Here is an 8,100-nt window from a genome sequence, read left to right on the forward strand (position 1 = left end):
TTGATTATGTCTGCCTTCTCTCTCTGTTTACATGAGGGAAATAAATAACACATGTCGCCGAGCAGCTCTGATTCAACATCTTCTTTCACCTCCAGCTCAGCCTTCTTTCTCAGCGTCTTGCTCCCTTGTTCTCTCCCTCCCCTCTCTTCTCTTTCTTTTAACTGTCACTGCTTTCCAACTGCTTCGCCGCCCTTTGATGGTTTTCTTACAACTTAAAGTGGCTTTGAGTTCAAATGCAGATTTTTAGCGCAGTTGGAGCAATTTGTAAGAGGAGACATAGAAAGCAAGTGACATACAAATGAGGGGCATGCCTTCTTGGACACCCAGAGGCTGTAGTATGTCAATCATGACAGCAAGATCTAGCGACACACATTACACGCTATGTATGTATGTATATCCACATACGATGCATGCAAACAGCCGCCTTCAGTGTCAGCCGCAAACCAAAAAGAGAAACAGGCTAACTCTCCAAAGGAGTGAAAGAGAAAGCCAAGCGAAAGAGAGATGGCTGTTAACTGTGCAGGAGGTAATCAGTCTTGAACGCATCCACAAATCTACAAAAAAGTTTACACACAGCTCGTACTCCCACGCTCCCTCCTGCCACCTCTATTGTGCTTGGGCAGACCAGGCAGTTTGTCATACTGTCCACGATCGCCCCCTCCCACCACCTCTGCGCCTCTTCTCGTGGGCACGCGGTGCTCGGGGAGCCTCCTCAGATAAGATTGGGACTTCTTACGAGGAGTCGGGTCCAATGAGACGCTGACACTCGCCAGCTGTGAAAAACACATTCAAAGCCTGATAATGGATTTGGAAATACAACTCAGCATTCAAAAATCAGACATGAAAGAAAAAAAAATGATGATGAAAGTGTGACTAATAATTTCAGTTTCATGAGTCAAAATGTGAAAATCTCCAAAGAGAGTAATTTCAAGTTGAAGACTGAGAAACGAACCTGAAATCTAAAAATAAAAATCTAAATTTAACAAAAGTTATTCACCTTTTGTGGGCAGCAAACTGATTTTAAAGGGTTTTATTTACACATTTTTGTAATTATTATCAATTTATGCGCCTTTCCTGATCTAGTTTACTGAAAGGATAGTTACTATGATAGCTCAAGCATGTTGATCATGAATCAGTCAAATTCATTGATAACTTTCTTTGTGTTTTTTGTCTTATTTGATAATCAGTGTTACAATAACTGTACCAAAGCTTTCAAAATTATAATTACACATTAATGTATAATGAAATATTTCATGTGTATTGCTTGAAAATTGGCTGTCATTATCAATTACTTGTTAAAGGTCTGCAACTAATCATTGTTGGGATATAGTTCATGCACCTCTGCAGTGCTGTGGAAGGTTTTAGGCATACATTGTTTTTAAAACATGATGCTAAAAAACAACCAAAAATGAAAAATACTAAACCCTAAATCCATATTTGCCTTGAAAAACAGCACCAGCGTGCCGTCTCAGGACGCAGTTTATGTAAACACTCCAAACAGCGCAGAGAATTCGCCACAGTTCTTCTGAGATCGTGTAATCCCACACTGACTCGAGGAGATCAGGGGGGCCATAAACGGTCTGCTGCAGGACTGCTTGATCTCCTTGTGGCTGAACGTAGCTTTTTACGACTCTGGCTGGAGTTTATGTTTAGGCTTGTTGTCCTGTTGCAATCAAACACCTCTGATTGCTTGATAGATAACAATCTAAACATCTAAAGTGCTTAAAACTTCTGCATGGTGCAGTTTTTTGTCTGCTGCTTATATTTAAACTGGACTAAGTTTGCATGCCTGCAAGTGTACTGTATATATTTCTGTACTGCTTTACACAGAGAGGAATAAGTGACTTGCTGCGAGTGTGTTTGGGGGATGATGGGGCAGGGGGGTATATTCTCTCAAGAGCACCTCTCCACAACAATCAGAACGAAGATGAGATGAAAGCAAGCAAAGCCATAGAGACATGGCGTGTTTACAGGAGAGGAGCTTGAATAACAGGTTGTGGCGGTCAGCGGCTGTAACTCTAGCTGCTTGTGTGGATGCATATGGAGTGTTATGCAGCTTTTTGCAATGCACAGCTTTGTTGTCCCATAGCAACACCACATATTTTGACCAGCAATCAAATAAACTCTGTCTCGGGTTCTTGGGGGGGCCTTTGATGCCAAAGAGCCGCAGGTTTTGAATTTGAAGGCACTTTAGTGGGGATATAAATGAACACGAGAGTGCTTTAGACAGTACAGCTCTTACGGCATGTTCATTCACCCCACACTGTCACGTTTGGTGCGTTCAGCTTGGTGTGAGATTGAATGCTGAAGAATTAAGCTAAGAATGAGACACTTTTGAAAGCCTACATTTTGCCACAATAAAGAAAAAGTGCATTTCTCTTATTTTTTATTTTGTGCCAAAACCAAGCGAACCCTAGAATCGAGGAACTGTGGCTCTTTGTGCACAGTTGCACCCCATGTGTAGTGTTCATTCTTTAAAAAAAGAGTGTATGGAGTGTATGTAGTGGTGACATGAGTGAAAAGTGTGTGAGAAGGTGGAAGTTTCCCCTGTGGCCAAAAGGGAGCAGTAGAGGCCTGGTAAAGACTAAAAATCTACCAGCAGTTCTCTTTTATTACTGGCCCTGCACTCTACATGAATCGCTCTCCTCACCTCTGAGTCTCACTCTGCCTCCCTAGTGTGTGTTTGTGTATGTGTGTGTGTCAAGAGGGAGAAAACGGGACTGTAAAATGTCTCTCAGCAACACTGCATATACAGTCAGTCTGAAACAAATGTGACTGATGGACGTAGGGGTGTGTGCATGTGTCTGTGGACGCAGGAGAAAGTGAGTGACAGTGAGCATGACTGCATGGGGGCAGGCTCGTTGTTTTTCTGTTGTTTTTTCCATGTGAACTGTAACCAGTGGCCTTGAGGCTGCCGCAGACATCCCTCCAAATGACAGCCTAATCAGAATACACGTCCGTGTAAAAAGGCACCAGCCGTTGCTCCACTAAGTATAGGATTGCTGCTTTGCTTGGCCATATGTTCTATGATAACCGCTGTGTGTTATAATTTGTGTCCTGAGGGAATTTATCTGTCGGGGCTGAGTGCCAGGAGATGTCACGGTGCCCTGATCAGAATGTTCACATTTATGGGACACTATTTTCTTGTGAAAGTGGGTGGTTTCACTTCATAAGTTGTTCTATGGCACAATGACCCATTTCGCAAACAGGCCAAAGGGGTCATTTTGGCTCCTAGCACAACAGAAGGAATTAAAGTTTTTAAAGTTTGCAGTCGTCACTCAGAATGGCTCCTTTCTACGTGATCAATCGTGATATATTATGTATTATGGGCCCCGGTAGGCTGATAATTCATTGCCATTTTTTCAGATAGTTAGTCATTAATCGACCTGGCAGAACATTCAATGTCAAACATTTTCTCCTTCAAGGTTTTCAGTCAATGACTTTGCTGCTTGTACATGTTCGTAGGATCAGACCATATTTAGAAAACTTACAGAGTAAATTCCAAATTGATTATTCCAATAAATGCCAATATGGAAAGACTTATTGTTTCAGGACCTCATGTTTAATTTTCGCTTTACAAAAATCAATTATTGTCATTGATATGCCCAAGTAAACATGTTAAAAATGAAAAAGTTTTGCCTGATGTAGTGGAATGTAGTAGTAGATTCGAGGGTGTGATATTACATGAAATGTCACTGTTATGTATGTTTTTTCTACTGAAGAGAAAACAAAAAAATATCACATTTAAATCATTAAATTAAAATAATAAATGAAAATATTCACAAGCCACAATACTCATTTTAACCCATTGTCTATATTTATCTTACTCATTTCAGCCTGATATTTTAACTCTTGGACTCAACTAGTGTAGTTTTTTATGATTCAAAGATTAAAATAATCCATATTTCTCTATATATCTACCTGCCACCCCCCCTTCATGGCCTCACACATGGACTCATCAAGAACTCAATGGCGGTGTGGTGAACAACACTAGAGGACAACTTCAAGCCAGTAGCAAAAGTTACCATCAAATGCGGGATTAGGCCTCTGCAGAATAGCAGAGGCCCCCTCAGGGGGGTCATTGACAGGACTGACTACGGACACCAAGATGAGCAATCATCAGCCACCTCCTGTACACGGATGGGATCAAGCTGTGTGCCAAGAGTGAACGAGACACCGATTCATTGATCCACACTACTAGGATCTGCAGCAACCATATTGAAATGGACTAGACAAGTGTAGTCAGATGGTAACGAGGACAAAGACATTAGTCAGAACTGAGGGAATTGCACTCAGTTCTGGCAACACTGCAGACACAGAGGATAGCTGTAAGTATTTGGGAATCCCAGAGGCAAGTGGGAATCATGAGGAGACAGCTAGGAAAGCTGCAACCACCAAACAGCTGCAGAGAGTAAGGCAAGTCCTGAGGAGTCAGTTGAATGGGAAGCACAAGATCCGGGCTATCAACATCTACACCCTGCCCGTGATCAGGTACCCTGCTGGGATAATGAGCCGGCCAAAGGAGGAGATAGAAGCCACTGAGAGCCAAATCCACCACCCCGAGACTGTATACTAAGCAAAAGGAAGCCGAGGACTGCTGAATGATAGCAACATCTGGAGACATCTGGGCTGAGAGACAAGGTTGAGATGTCCAGGGTAATGATAGTAGCGATTACCCCAGTAATCACTCTCTATCTATCTATCCATCCATCCATCCATCCATCCATCCATCCATCCATACATACATACATACATACATACATTAAAAACGTACATACAAGTTAATTGAAGTTTTTATGTTAGGATGTAATAGGATAAAAATTAAATTTAACAAAGTAGTTCTGAGCTGGCACATCCAGAGACCTATACCTTTACCTGCTATATTGACTTGTGTCAGCTTTCTGTCAAGGGAGTGACCAGCAAAGGTTTTTTTCTCAGGCTCTGGTCACTTTGTCCTGTGGCTGAGGCTGGCCTGGGCAGGGCTTGAAGCTGTGGTCAAGATGATGAAGGGGGGGCAGGAACTATTATTGACCCACAAAGGCGCCTTTAGTCCGGGCCAAAGGAAGGCCTTTTCTGGCCAGCAGCAGCCCATGGACTGTAAACACACTGGACAACAACACAGAGAGAGTGAGCAGGGCTGACCACAGAGCTGCTTGGCATCTGCTCACACCCAAAGAGAAATGAGCTGCGAGCGGAGAGTCCACCACTTCACAAGAACACACAAATCACCGATGCCCTGTGAAAACCTCACACCAACACCAGCCGTGATCATTTTCAGCTTTAGCATTATATACTTGTCTGTAAGCAGAGGGGGAAAAAAATCCCCAACCACTCGGATTTCAGCTGGAAAAACACAGAGTGGTCACCCTGAAAACTGTTTTATTTTTACTTCCTACAGACTTCATGCTTGAACAATACACAGATTTTCATTGGAATGTCAAATTCACACAATATCTATTACTATAACATAATTACTTGTCAGATGACTCCAAATAATCCAACACATATTTTTCATGTAGCCTACAGCTGTATTAAAATGTTATGAGAATCAAAATGATTTATGTCTAAGCAAGTAAGTGGAGCACATTGTTCCAGTTCTGAGATCACTGCTGGCCGCTGCTATGTCACTGAATGAGTTTAAAATGACGATTCTCTGGTTTGGTTTAGTGTTATTAACCTTCCAGACTTCTTCAGTGTTAAAAAACCCACATGGGATAAAAACTTTAAATATCTGGAATAATCCTCTGAAAGATCTGTCGTCTTAACCTTTAAGCACCTTTGAGGCAACTGTCATTTTGAGCTACATAAATAAAACTGAACTGAATCAACCCAACCAGCCAAAACTTATTGAAAAGTTACAGTAGCTCATAACCCAACCCTATATTTTGGAGAAAGACAAATCAGACTTTTTTATTTTATTTATTTTGGGGGGAAAAAATCATCTTCTTTTATTTCCCTGATTTCCAAGACTTAGAAGAAGCTAAAGCTAAAACTATTTATTCTGACATCTTCTACATTCTAATAATTAAACAAGGTGGAGTTGAGCACTTGTGTAGCTGTGTAGCAAAAAAAAGTCAGTTGATGTGTAAAACTGTTTGAGCAGTTTTTTAATTAGCAGTCTCCTGAGACGGCCAGCAGATTTGAATCTGGAACCTTCTTGCTATCAGGACATACATGGATGTTATTTTAAACCCCATGACTGACCAGTCACCTGACCTGGAACGTAAACATGCCCGTCTGTAAAGCACTTTGGTTCGGCTCCTGTTGTTTAAATGTGCTATAGACTATAAATTAAATAGACGTGACAATCAACACAAAAAACACTTTTCAGGTTTTTTTTTTTTCCATTTTCAAAGAATCATTTATTTAACACAGTCCAGTAGGCTACATGCTGAACTTAGAGGATAGAGACAAAGTATCGATCCCATCGCGCTATTATCGATCGACACCGATACCAGTGATACCAGGTATCGATACTATCGATAATTGGATTGAGCTTGTTGTTGTTTTGTACTTGCAATTCTCATCTGACAAATTTTGGATATATATAAGGATGCACGTGTGAACTAAAGCTTACCTATTACTAACACTAAATAGGTGGATATTAAAAGGTTGCATCAAACACTGAATCTTAGACTTTGTCTGATATTCATCTTAATAATATTGTTCAGCTTGCTCAAGTAAGATTGTTTTACAGATAACTTTAGGTGTTAAATTGACTTTCACTGACATAAGAACCTGAATGCATAAAAATGCTTTATCTTTAAAGTTGAAGCCAGTGAGTGATGTTTGGAATCTTTTCAGAATTTTAAACTGATTTTCATCCATCTCTCATTTCTAATGAATAACTGTCGATCACATTTAAGAAAAATCAGCTAATGAAAGACATTCATAATATGCTATTGGTGTTCTACATTTTAAATGAATATAAATTAAATAATAGCGATTAATGCATTCTCTTTGAATTTGGTTTTTGATCACTGATGCTTGTCTTTAATTTATGCAGATGCCGAGCCACTTATTTACCACAGTTATTTAAATACTGTATGTTCTTCTAAAATATACATAAAGGCATTAATAGAAGCAGGGGGTTCATTCATTCCTTTTGAAAATCACTTGCTCAGGCATTGGACTTATTGATATTTCATCTCCCCCTGGAACAATAGAAAACATCAGATAGCTACCTGGAAATCTAGTGAAAGAATGTTTGGAAAAAGGAGATCAGAGTCTCTTCAAAACCTCAACTTGTGAAAATAAAGTTTGAACAAGGCGAAGTAAATGAATTTCTGTCAAAGCCAGAGTGGATCAACATCAACCAGCCAATCCCTGAAGCTTAGGGTTGTGGAAACTAGATGATGTTACCTTTCAAGTTACGTTTCTTCTTTTGCTATTATACTTCTTCTGCTATGATATATTCATATATATAAATTCACATAGCTGAAAACAGGAGATTAATGGCCGTTAACTTCACCCTAACCCAGGAGGCAGGAACCTCATGCTTAGGGCAGGCTGTGACATGGCTTTACCGTGGCACCACCTAGGCATACACCTAATCTGTGGCAACCTGGTGGATGCTGAAAGAAAGATTGCATAGGGAAAATGTTTCTACCTGAATTCGATCAAGTTTCGAACAAAGTTTGCGGTGCCCTGGGTCACGTTGTTACATAGCGTGAGAATCGGTCCCTTTATTATATCTATAATCACCAGATTCTCCATAAAGAAGACCCCCATAAAATCTCCATAAAATACCTCCTCATCACTATCATTACCCACTGCCTGAAAACAATAACGCTGTAAAACACTTCTATTTTTACTGGAGTTGTAAAAAAGTACCTGCTGAACATGTATTTCATTTTAATGGAGATGCTGCTTTATTGAGGGTGATCATATGAGAGCCATCAATAGGACGAGGCGAGAGTTCACAGGGAATGGATGTACAAATACACACCCACTCCCAGACACACACACACAAGATATACGTACACATCCCTGATTGATGGCAGCCAGTAGACACAGAGAACAGACCTGTGTTGGGAACATGACCCAATAGATTTCGTATTGCCTTGCTTGCTACTTAACCTGCAGCAATTAGCAGACAGG

Source organism: Rhamphochromis longiceps, linkage group LG16, assembly GCF_057381845.1.
Source record: "Rhamphochromis longiceps isolate RC_006_pf linkage group LG16, R_longiceps_female_GT1.1, whole genome shotgun sequence".
Taxonomy (NCBI): Eukaryota; Metazoa; Chordata; class Actinopteri; order Cichliformes; family Cichlidae; genus Rhamphochromis; species Rhamphochromis longiceps.